Genomic DNA, 12435 nt, shown 5'->3' on the forward strand with positions numbered 1-12435 from the left:
TAACATCATTGGAGACAGCAGTCAGTCATTAAGGAATCTTCATCATCCTAATGGCTTGCTGACATTTCTTCACAAACCACTCCTCTTGGCAAAGTGCCAGGTGCCATCTTGACTTGTCTGTGCCTCTCAACAGGTAATCCCACAGACTTTCCTAATCTAATCTGAGTACTAATTTAAGCAAGTACCTATTCCACAAGACCAAGTACAACTCAGGGGCCCAGTTTGCACTTGAAAAACTGGCAGAACTGATATCATTTTCTTCTTGCATCCTGGTAAGAACTGGCACCAACTTCTTTGCTTCCAGGCCTGGCAACACTTGGATACAGTGTATGCCCTCACTGAATTGGTAAGGGCTCTGGTTGGAGACTTCTATCATTTCCCTAGCTTTCTTCCTATTCACAGGGCTATATATCTTCTCATTTCCTTTGATTCTGTACACAGCCAGGGAAGGCATATGATTTAGATTAATTTACAGAACGCAGGAATCAGGCAGAAGTGTAGGCTCTGAAAAACTCCCCCATCTAAAACCACTTCTCAAGCCGTGCTCATCGTCTCTTTCTCTTAAGGTGCCAATCATGAATTTCAGGCATCAACATTTGGAGCAACACTGGAGTTGGGCTGTAGGCTCTGGGCATGCATTTTTATTCAGTGTTACTGTTTTCTTCTGAAGAATTTTATTTACTTCTGAAGAGTTAACCTGAGATTTTTTTACAGACTTTTATAATCATTCTTCAAGTATAATAATCAATTTGATTAGCATTTATTAAGCATCCAGTATGTGTCAAAAGGCGTGAGAGGCACTGGAGACATGAGGAGCCCATGGGTTAGTGAGAAACATAAATCAGCATGTGCTAATCCTGTGATAAGTGCCTATATCATTGGCAGGATTCTAACAGGCTTCACAAAGGAGGTGAGAAATGAGTTGAGCCTTTAAGAGAAGAATATTTACCCTAAATGAGAAACTGATTGATGGAAGGGTCTCCACAACCCTTGGGCATGTCCAGAAACAGAGCTAGGAATCTGGGAACACTGGGGAGCAAAGGTAAGAAATCCAGAGGGAAAACAAGAGTGATGAGCCAGGAAAGGCTCTGTCGGGGCTGCAGGTGGGCCTTGAGTCCTCTTGAATTCATGCAAGAGGCCAGGGCTTTTGAGACTCTTAAAATCAGCAATTTTTTTTTCCAAATGAGACTTCCCATAGACTCATAGTATTTCACATGGATTCAAGAAAATAGGGTTACTTTTGCTGTCATTAAAGGAAAAGTGGATAGCACCCTTTTGGTTGAATTTCCCTACTTTCATCTGCCTGCCACTATGTCATGCTACATATACAGCCCAAGTTGAGAATAAATGCTACAGGCAACGGGGAACCCTGAAGGTTTTGTGTAAGAAAGTGTGTGTGTGTGTGTGTTGATTGGCATTAATATGGGAATGGGTTTGAGAGGGAGACTAGTTAGAAGACATAATAATGCTAGTCCACGCAAACCTCATCAGAGTCTCTATTTGGAATCTTGTCAGCTTCATCACTGAACCTGGAATTCCCTTCATAATCTCTCCTTAATGTGATTATCTAGACCTATTTGAAGACAAGGGACAAGGGACTTTGCCTCCTATCAGATGCTCTGCCTTATAGATTTTACTTCTATTAAGGTAATTATGGCTTGGGGCAGAATTCCTCTCTTGTTTCTCTGAGTGCTAGGGTTGGGGGAGAAACGTAAACCCTCTGTCAATGGCAGCCTTTGGAGTCTTGTTTGAACAACTCCGCATTTGTGGGTTCTCAATATACATCAGGCTTTGGGCTATATAGTGGGGTTGCAAACTGTGGAAGCCCTTACCCTCAAAGGAAGAATGACCTCTTGAGGGTCTGAGCTGTCAGACTTATAATGACATCATTATTACATAGCTATGGGATATCAATTAAGATATAACAAATTCAGCCAGGTTTGGGAGGTAGGAGAAGCCAAAGGGAGATTGCATTTACTCCATACTATATAAATGAGTTTAATTTCATTCTGTGAATAGAAGGGAGAAATGGAAAGATAAAAGGAAGGGCATTGCAGGTGGAGGAGAGAGCATGGGGAGGTCCGAAAGTCCATCTCCACTTTTTCTTTTTTGATACTGAGAATCAAACCCAGGGGCACTCAGCCACTGAGCCACATACCCAGCCATTTTTAAAATTTTAACTAGAGACAGGATTTCACCAAATTGCTTAGCGCCTTGCTAAGTTGCTGAGGCTGGCTTTGAACTCACAATTCTCCTGCCTCAGCCTCCAGAGCTGCTGGGATTAGAGGTGTGCATCACCATGCCCGGCTTCCATCTCCACTTTTTTTCCCGCTCAGCCCATGACATGACTTCCAGGATAGCTGTTAAGACTGTGTCTTTTGGAGTCAGGCTGCCAGGGTTTATAACCCAACTGTTCCATGTATTAACTCACCCTTGTCTGGCTTAGTTTCCTTGTCAGTAAAATGAGGACAGTGATATTACCTACCTTATGGGCTTCTTGTAAAACTAAACAAGTCTATCCATATAGAACAATGAGAACCATACCCACCACTTGGTAAGAGCTCAAAAAATGCTATCCTGGAGTCTCTGGCATGCTTTGAAATGCAGCAGTTGTACTCTACAGGAATTTCAGAAACAGGTTCATTTATATGGACCTGGGAGCTGGTTGGATGCATAAAGTGAGAGAAAGAGAAATTTACCTGGGTGGCCATCCCTAGTGCAGAAGGACTGGGACTTTGGTATAAGTTGTGTCATTTGTTAGTGGGCTGAGTGTCAGCTCAGCATTGATAGCCTCTCGAGCCTCTCAAGGGCCTTTTCCCAAAGTGCATAGGAACAGGCTCAGCAGCAAGTTGTTCTCAGCTGGCAGTTGGAGTTCCTGGCACAAGGAGCATGGATTCCAGAGAAAGCCATGGGGAGCTGGAACCTCGAGGGGTTGGCATGTCTTTGAAGTTAAAGCCTCTGGGCATCTGTGCATTAGGCGGAGGCCAGAGGCCACTGGGCTGGGCAAGGTCATTGCTATCCCAAGCATGAGGACAGCATGCCCTTTAGCCCAGGGGCCTGCCTGCGGCCCTGGCTTAGATCACTTAGGCATGGAACTCAGGGATCAAGGCCTACACAGTTTTTATTGTGACAGGGTAAAGCAAGCACTGAAGCTGGAGTTAGAAGACCACAGCAGGTGTGATCTGAACCGGCTATTTAAAATCCCTGAGCCTGGGTCTCCTCTACCTCACTTGTAAATTAGATGTAATAATGAACCTAGCTCCACTTCCAAACACCGTTTATTCCAGAAAGTGACTTTGAGGATCAGATGAACTCATGGAAAGGAAACTCCTTCTACAAATAGGAGACTATACAGTCTGAAGGCTGTGCTCTTTCCCTCCCACCTCTGTCTGTAATATCTTTCCACTAAGTTACCACCCGCCAACCTCTACACACTTTCTCTCATGCTTTCATTTGAGGTTCAGATTATCACTTCCTCAGTGAAAACTTCCCTGTCCCTAAAATTCAAATGAATACCCGTTTGGATCCTCCAAAGGATATTGCATGTTCACTATCACAACACTTTATTTCTATATTTTTGGTGCTAAGGATTGAACCTAGGGCCTTGTGCATGCTAAGTACATATTCCACCACTGACCTGCACCCCAGCTCTATCACAATCCTTTCTACATTGTACTGATGGTCTCAATGACAAGATTATATAAGATCTTCAAGGATGCAGTTGTGCCATAATCACCAGTCCCTCCAACCCTAGAAGAGCCTAGAGATGCATATTTGAATGAATGGATGAATGAATGAATAAACTGCAATGCAGCTGTAAGTGGTGAGGTAGTTCAGCTAGCAGGTAGAGGGAGACTCCCTTGTTCCAGGTTCTGCATTAGTAGCTAGAAATAGAGATGGACAAGAATGTCCCTTCCGCTTCTTACAGTGGAGTGGGAGTGGGGCAGACTGGTATTTAAGGGATAGTACCACAGAGGGCAGCTTGATGAACTGTGCAGGAGATGAAGAGACGATCTTCTAGAATGTGTAGTGAGATGTCTGATGTGAAGAAAAGACTTGCCATCACTGTCTGGTGGCATGTGATAAAAAGAAGAAGCACCATTTTCTTTAGTTGCTGGAAGGGTTAGACTCTGCTTGTGGAAATGATCCAGGTGAGATAAGAGGTGATGGTACAAGAATATTCCTAATGAAATTAAACCACCTAAACCTTGGTAAAAATAACTCCCTACAGCAACTTAAGTCAGCTGAGAAAATGGCAGGTGTGTCAGGATGGACACCCCTCCTGTCCAGTCTTCCCTGACCTCCTCCCTCCGGTAAGATGGTTTTACTTTTCCATTTCTCCTAAAATAGGCTCCAGGAAATATGATGACATCAGCATCCATCTATTAGAGGCAGAAGGTCAAGATTCCACCAGCCTCCCCTACACTTGTTTCTAATTATGAAAATCTGGATCAATCTGGCTTTATCTGTGACTTTAGTGAACTTCTTCACCCAATTTTTCTGTGCAATTGGAATGGGCAGTCTCTATATGGGGATCCAGGAGACCTTTGCTCTAAACCAGACTATAATTAGCTCTGTGACCTTTGACAAGTCACTCAATCTCCCAAGCAGATTTTTCACTTTTAGTTGAGGTCTTTGACTCTAGGTAGGGTTTAATCAGACCAAATATGAGGCCTAGAGTCACCTTTGATGTCTCATTTCCCCTTAACCACCCCTTTCCCCATAGACATCTTCTAATAAACATAACTTCTTTTTTTTTTTTACCTTCAATATCTTCTGTAGTCACTGTTTGTTTTTCTATCGCAAATTTTCAGGTAAGATCTTACCTGTTATCAAGCCATTTTGAGGGCCCTTTCAGGAAGGCTCTTGGGTAAGCAGAAGAAATGAAGCAGCATAACTCAAGGTAACATTAGGGATTGCCCTTGATCACAGGTAGGTGTGTAGGGTTATGAAAGTAGTTGGTGGAAATTCACCATCTCAGAATCTCAGGAGAGGCCAAATTCAGCCCAGAGTCTTAGTTACTTGGCTTTTGTGTCCAAAGAAAGAAGAGACAGAAGAAAGGAGAGAGGAGAGACAAAAGAAGGAAAAGCAACTGAGAAATATTGCTAGGTCAGGGTTAATACCCCTTGATTTAATGAGAACTTGCGGCTCCCTAAGAGGTATGGATTTTCTTCTTATGCACTTGACCCATAGCTACAAAGCTCTTGAGTGACAGGCAGAATCTGAATTCAGGTCTTTAAACTCAGGGTGCTTTCTGACTAATAGAAGAAACCACATACTAAACACTAAGAACTTTTCAACTTGATGGCCCCCTGGGATTTTGTTTTCAATCTCCTTTCAGGATGGTGTCAAACCTTTGTTGGCTCAAGTTTTCCAAGTGCCATTTTTTTCTTCCTTTTAAAAAAGATAGGTCTATGATCCTGGCATGGATAAAAAGGTTGTGTATTTCTGAGTCCCAGTCAATCAGGTATTCATCCTACTGGCTTTTGTTTTTTATCAGACCTCTTATTTCTGATATACCAAATTTCACCATATACTAATGTGTGCTTCACTCTCTCGGGCTAGATAGGAACATGTATGAACTCTGCCTCCATTTTCAGATTGGGGCTAAATTAGACATTAAAATATGGTCATATGTAAGTGCACCTGCATTTAGTCATCTTCTTGTTTTCAATCGCTAGCCTAAAGTCTTGGCTCTTATCTATATTTAAAACTGACATTGTTAAATGCATAAGCACATCTGAATTATTTATATTTAGGTTTATACAGTCTCCAGCTGCAACCGTATATTTCAATATCTTTAAATTCCACGTTGCCATCTGGACCAGATTGCTGCTAAATCAAATCAGATAAACGTTACCTTTCCACTACCTCTGATTTATATCAACCATTCATTTCCAAAAGCATAGCCCTGTTAAATCCAATCTACTTTCAAAAAAAAGCTTATGAAATTAGCTCAGTTTTGAGAGTTTGATATTCTTTCTGTGAAGCTTCAGCTTTGCAAAAGGCCATTTGGATAGATAGAGAGGCAGTGTGGAACCGTCCAAGCTAGGAGCACTGGATTTCATTGATTATTGGGCAAATCTTCTGAGCCTGACTTCTTCCAATTACTCAAGGCTTTTCCCTAATCAAGTTATTGTGAGCTAGTTTATAGACTACAGAAATAGAATATGCAGGTTTTAAAGCATTAGGCTGTTCTCTATGATTTAATCTGGCACATCTCTGAACTGAAAGAAAGTTTTAGCCATGTATTCAAAAGGTAAATAGAAAGATGGACCTTTTAGAATTTTATTTTTGTAGCCTATTTTATGTGCATTCTTTTTAACCTGGAGAACAATGGTGGGGTTGTATACCAGACAAATTAGAATCAATCATTTATCACCACAGAGGTCCAAGTCTGAAATCCTTATTTGTTGGTGAAAACAATAATGGTCTACAATTTGTCCATAAACAGAGTCAATGCCTCAAGTAAAGAATCAGAATGTTTTATATAGAAAGAAGGAGAGGAAAGAAGGGAGGGAAGGAAGTATCAAAGCCCAAAACATATTAAATACCAAGGTAATGGGAGTCTGAAGGATCTTCACACATTTCTTTTTATAAACAGTCATCTACAGATTTTACCATTCTCTTTCTCTACCCATATGATTCCAAGTCTGAACTCATTTTGCAAGTCTAATGACTGGAACGTGAAATATTCTTCAAATGGCTCCACTGAATGGATCTGTAGCCCATCATTGTAGAGTTGGAATGATGTCATAAATGGTCACATTTTAATCCTTCCTGTATTTTGCAAGTTGCCGGGGGGGGGGGGGGGGGAGGAGGCTAGAAGAAAGTGGTTTCCATGTGATATTCTAAGCCTGAATAACTGAATACAAATCCTGAAAGTAGGAATGAAAAAACCTGTTCTTTCTCAATATGACTAATGCTAATTTTTCTTGCACACACAAAAAAGAAATATGTCTCTCTTTAATGGTAAATTACCATTTATTGTAAATGTGCCATATGAAGGAAGCCATAAGTCATTATTATTGACCTATTATGATTCATTCTGCTTTACCCTGAATTAAATAAAAATGTGCACTTTAGGATAGTACACTTTTAGTTCAAATGTTCTTTTCCTGGATTCATGCCCACAGACTTTCCAGTGGCCCTGCTTGGGGAACTAACAGCGCTGTCATCATAATCACTGGGCTGTCCTTTCTTCTGCTCCTTGCACAGGAGATGGTTCCTAATCTCTGACTTATTGGCCTCCTGTTCCGTGTATGAAATAAAAATGTTCATCTAGACTCCAGGGATAGTTGAATACCCAAGTATGTTGGTATTGTATGTAGTTCAGGATCCAAGGAGAAAAGCCAAGAGAGAAACTCATTTAGTTGAATGGAAAGTGGATATGTTCAGAGAAGCTGGAACAAAGTTACTCTTGAGGAAATGAAAAATTAAACTTAGGTGGAGGGCAAAGTGAAAACACACAATTAACTCCTTGAAACAATAACAAACCTTACTCCAGGAGAGAAAAATAAACATAAATTGTAAAGTAAAAAGTAAGAAAGGAAAGATTTCTTCGTTAGCTAAAGCAAGGATCATTAAAAAAATTCATGAGTATGTTTATTCATAGGTATCTCTGCATGGGGTGATACATTTCTATTGTCTTGTCTCACATATCTAAAATTAATATGTATTTCTAATTTACTAAAATATATACTTTTTAAATAAAAATTTCTTTATTTTAGAGTGTATTCTGACTACTATTTTTAATTTTGAATGTTAAATTTTCATACATATCCAATATGTCATATATAGGATTCATCCACGTGTCCCCATATTGACAAAATGTTTACGCATAGGACTAACACTTTACTCATCCCTGTGTCAGATCCTGTGTATAAAATATAAATATTTAAAAGTAGTTTGATTTTTCCTAAAAGGGCATATTCTGGTGACTCACATGCAATAGACTAATATCCCATGAATTTCTGATGGTGTAGAACATACCAAGCCAAAGTCCAGTTTCTGCTCAGAGGGAGAAGTAATTGATAATAAGAACTTTTAATTGATACAGCATTCCTGAGATGTGCTCCAAATGTATAGGGAAATGGTGTCAATGCTGCTGCCTGTCCAAATCCCAAACTCTTTGTTCCAAGGCCAAGATTGCAAAGTGCAAAATATTTGAATGTAAATGAAAGAACTTCAAGTCCAAGTAGCAGCACATAGAAAGAACTTAGGTCTGGTTACAGGATCTGTGGTTGGTTTGATGATTTTCTTTCTTTCTTTTCTTTTTTCCCTAGTATTTGGAAATGAACCCAGGGACACTCAACCACTAAGCCACATCCCCAGCACCCCTGCCTTTAAAAAATATATTTTATTTAGAGATAGGGTCTTACTAAGTGGTTAGGGCCTCACTAAGTTGCTGAGGCTGGCTTTGAACTCATGATCCTCCTGCCTCAGCCTCCCAAACCGCTGAGATTACAGGCTTTCGCCACTGAGCCCAGCTTGATGGTGTTATTTCTTAAGTAAGAAAGAGAGAGACAGACAGACAGACAGATAGACTGAGACAAGAACCAGGCAGACTGGGGGTAACCCTTCAAGAAGCAGAAAGTATCATTTGTAAATGTAGACTAAGAAAGACCTGAAAGTATGTTCAAGGAAAATTGTCAGCAGAATGCTACTCCTGAGAACTACCATCAAGTGTTATCAGGGAGTGTGAAATGTTTCCCGAAGAAGGTAACAGAGGGTAAATAAAGGGCAGACCAGAAAAATTATTATAAGTATAAAAGTGTGTGTATGCCAATTAGCAATAAATATTGTCGGAATAAAAATAGCCCTCAGCATGAAGAAGGAAGGTTACTTGGTAATTAAGGAAATTGAGAGGCTTATTGGACATCTAAAATATAGGGAAGGAAGATAATGAAAGCATAATTGCAGATAAAAATTATAAGAGTGTCAAAAATGACTGAGGAACGCTGAAGCTGCAAATGAAATGGAAATATCAAAGCTGTGCAGATGACATATTACTGGTGTCTTAATTGCTGAAGGTAAAAAGGAAAGGGAAGAAATGGTGACAGCAGCAAGAGGAACTCCTGTTCCTCTTTGAGAGCTGCTCACCAGAGGGCAAGTCACGAAGTGACAACCTGGCCATGGATTAAAGAAAAAAAAAACTTTTCCAAAGATATTCAGTCAGTTTTTAAAAACTTGGGACAGTCTGGATAGACTGCTGTACAAGGTTACTGATATTTTAGTTATTAACTCTTAAATTGGCAATTTTATATGGTTCATGTAATAGAATTATCAGAGGAACCACTGCTTAGTGCTAAGATTAATCACTATTTATTGGGCTGCTTTGTGCAAAACATCATTTTGGAACTAAAGAAAAATAAATCTTGTCTAGCCTGAAACTGCTTCTTTAGCAGGTATTAATGTCTCTGGATGGGGACACATGCAGGCCGTGAACTCTTGAGGGGAAGCCTCCTGTGTTTTTTTTTAGCATATGTCTCAGGTGACCAGACACAAAAAGCATTTGTCACTGAATGACTATTATAAATAAAGTTTTACTGAATTGTAAGGTGAAATAAATAAAAGTGACTTTTGGAATGGCCCTTGCAATTGCGTTGTAAGGCAGAGTCCCCGATGGAAACGGTGTTCGATGTTAACAGTCCTTCTATAACATTTTCCCCATATTGGAAGTTCCATAACTGTAAATAAAACGAACCACCAATACTGAGTATCATTAAACAAGTCTACCTCTGCTTGATGGACTTTAATAAATATTTGCATTAAGGGAAACGTATCAACATCCCTCAAGGGGTTATTCTAGAGTCTAATAAGACAAGACAGTTATTTTTCAGCAACAGCTAAATAATTGGTATTTGATAGAGTTGTCTGATTCACTGATAATTAAAATTATTAATGGGTCTTGTTTGGCCTGAGTGATTGTTTATGCTCTGCTGACTCTGCCCTTTAAGTACTGGGGCATGTAATTAGACCCCTCTTTGACCTTTGAGTATCATGGTGACCACATCGAGGCTGTGACATCCATGGCCTAGATAAGTTCTTGGAAGCAGATGGCGTTTTCAGGCAGAATTAACATGTGCTCCTATTACCATTCCTTGGCTCCTCACAGATGACAGAGAAAATGACTCCGGGATGTCACATCTTGGACAAGTTATGCTACTGTATCCTAGAGTTTATTTTATTCCCTGAAGAAGTTAATGGTAGGCAGATGACCCAAAGTTAATATTCTCTAATGTCCCTTTCTTCCTTGATTTGTTTTTCTACCATGTCCTAGGTGACAGACTCTTATATCCAGGTATTGGAATATATGCATGTGTGTTACCATGTGATTGTCTGGTTTCCTCGAGGTACTATTATGTTGAACCATGAAATTATCACTATTCAACTGGTGTTTAATGTCCTCCCCACATTAGCAGTGAAGAGACACATACTAGTTAAATATTGACTTTAAGCAACCATGTATACCAACTGTCTAGATTTAAAATCACAGCGCGATAGAACCTAATTTCTGGCAACAAGAGTATGTCTAGTCCAATTCCTTCATTTTACAGGTAAAGAAATAAAAATGGAATCCAATGGTTAAATGATATGCCAACAAACACCCAGCTGAGTTGGAGTCAGGACTAGAGTTTAGGTTTTGGCTTCATCTTTTTAGCTTTACAAACCCCACTTAAAGATGACCTGAGAGAATGTTGTTCATTAAACTAACATAAGTTGAATAGTTCTTTCTACATTTTCCCCTCAATATTATTCCAATACAATATTTTCAAACAATATTCTTTGTAGTTTGAGGTTCAGCATGTTTTCTTGGAGAGGGGGGACAGAGATGCTTCATAGGTTGTCTAGTGGTAGGACTCAAAATTACCTTAAGCTTATAGTTTTTTTATTCAGGAGCCTTTGAACATTAATAATTTTAATCAATCAAATTGATTTATTCTATTTATTTTTAATTGACACATGATAATTCTGCATATTTTAGGGTACAGCATAATATTTCCATGCATGTATGCAATGTGTAATGATTAGATCAGGGTAATTGGCATATTTAAAACTCAAACACTATTATTTCCTTGTTTGGGGAGTATTAAAAATCCTTTCTATTAGGCATTTTGAAACATGTAATTAATTGTTGCCAGCCATGGCTAACTTATTTGTTATAGGACAGTAGAGGTTATTTGTCCTACCTAACTGCACCCTGGACCTGTTACCCATCCTCTTTCCACACCTCCTCTCCTTTGCCCTCCTTAGCCCCAGATCCTGGTACAGACAGTTTTACTCTCTACTTCTAAGAGATCAAATTTTCCACTTTCCACATATAAGTGAGAACGTGTGATATTTGTCTTTCTGTGCCTGGCATATTTCACCTAGAGTAATATCCTCCAGGTTTGTTCATGTTGTTGCAATGACAGAATTTCCTTCTCTTTTATCCTCCAGTGCTGCCCTGGAGCAGGATGCCCACACTTAGCCCATCTGAGATATTTACTCCTTCCGCTCATAGTTGATAATAATTAGTTGGTCCTAATTTCTTTCTTTATTTATTGTTTTTATTTTTTTCTTGCTCTCCTGGGGATTGAACTCAGAAGTGTTCTACCACTGAGTTACATTCCAAGCCATTTTAATTTTTTTATTTTGAGACAGAGTCTTGCTAAGTAGCTGAGGGTCTCACTAAGTTGCTGAGGCTGGTCTTGAACTTATGATTCTTGTGCCTCAGCCTCCTTACTTGCTGGGATCACAGGCATGTGTCACTGTACCCAGCAGTTGGCTATAATTTTTAATAACTCTAGTATGAATATGAGCTACTTTGATCTACAGAATTTACCTCTCAGTAGAGAGATTTTTCAAAACCTCTCTAGTGCCATAAGAGAAGCAGATTATTATACCCTTCTCATTGGAGTTTGTAATTCTTATTTATGTGGTTCATTGCAGGTAGACTTTCCTGTTTTTTTTTTTTAAATCAAAGAATCTTACTGAACCAAACATATACAATGATCTAACTGAAGTCATTATCCATCCTTCCACAAAAAAATTAAAAATTTGTCTTATTGGATGTCAAATTTCACTTAGATCAGCCTCATTGTAAGTTTTTATATTGTTGCCACCTCTTTTAGATATTCTTCTCAGTATTCCAGCATTACATGATTAGCAACACAAGTGAGTCTACTAACCAGAGAACAGTGAATTTGAGCACCATCTATACTTCCCACCAGGCAATGAACTTAGCATCAGACTGATGGATGTGGGTTCTATATAGTAGTAAGAAAAGCAAACTAAGCAAATGTTTTCTCCTACTACATTCTCAACATAACATAGAATGCATCTGATTCCAGTGGGCAGGTTTATTCCATATATACCAAGTTATTCTCCAGTGGACACCTATGCACAGCCCATGGCTTAACTCCATTCTGATACTTTCTACCTGGAGTTAGA

The sequence above is a fragment of the Marmota flaviventris genome, chromosome 9 (genome assembly GCF_047511675.1).
Source record: "Marmota flaviventris isolate mMarFla1 chromosome 9, mMarFla1.hap1, whole genome shotgun sequence".
Classification (NCBI taxonomy): domain Eukaryota; kingdom Metazoa; phylum Chordata; class Mammalia; order Rodentia; family Sciuridae; genus Marmota; species Marmota flaviventris.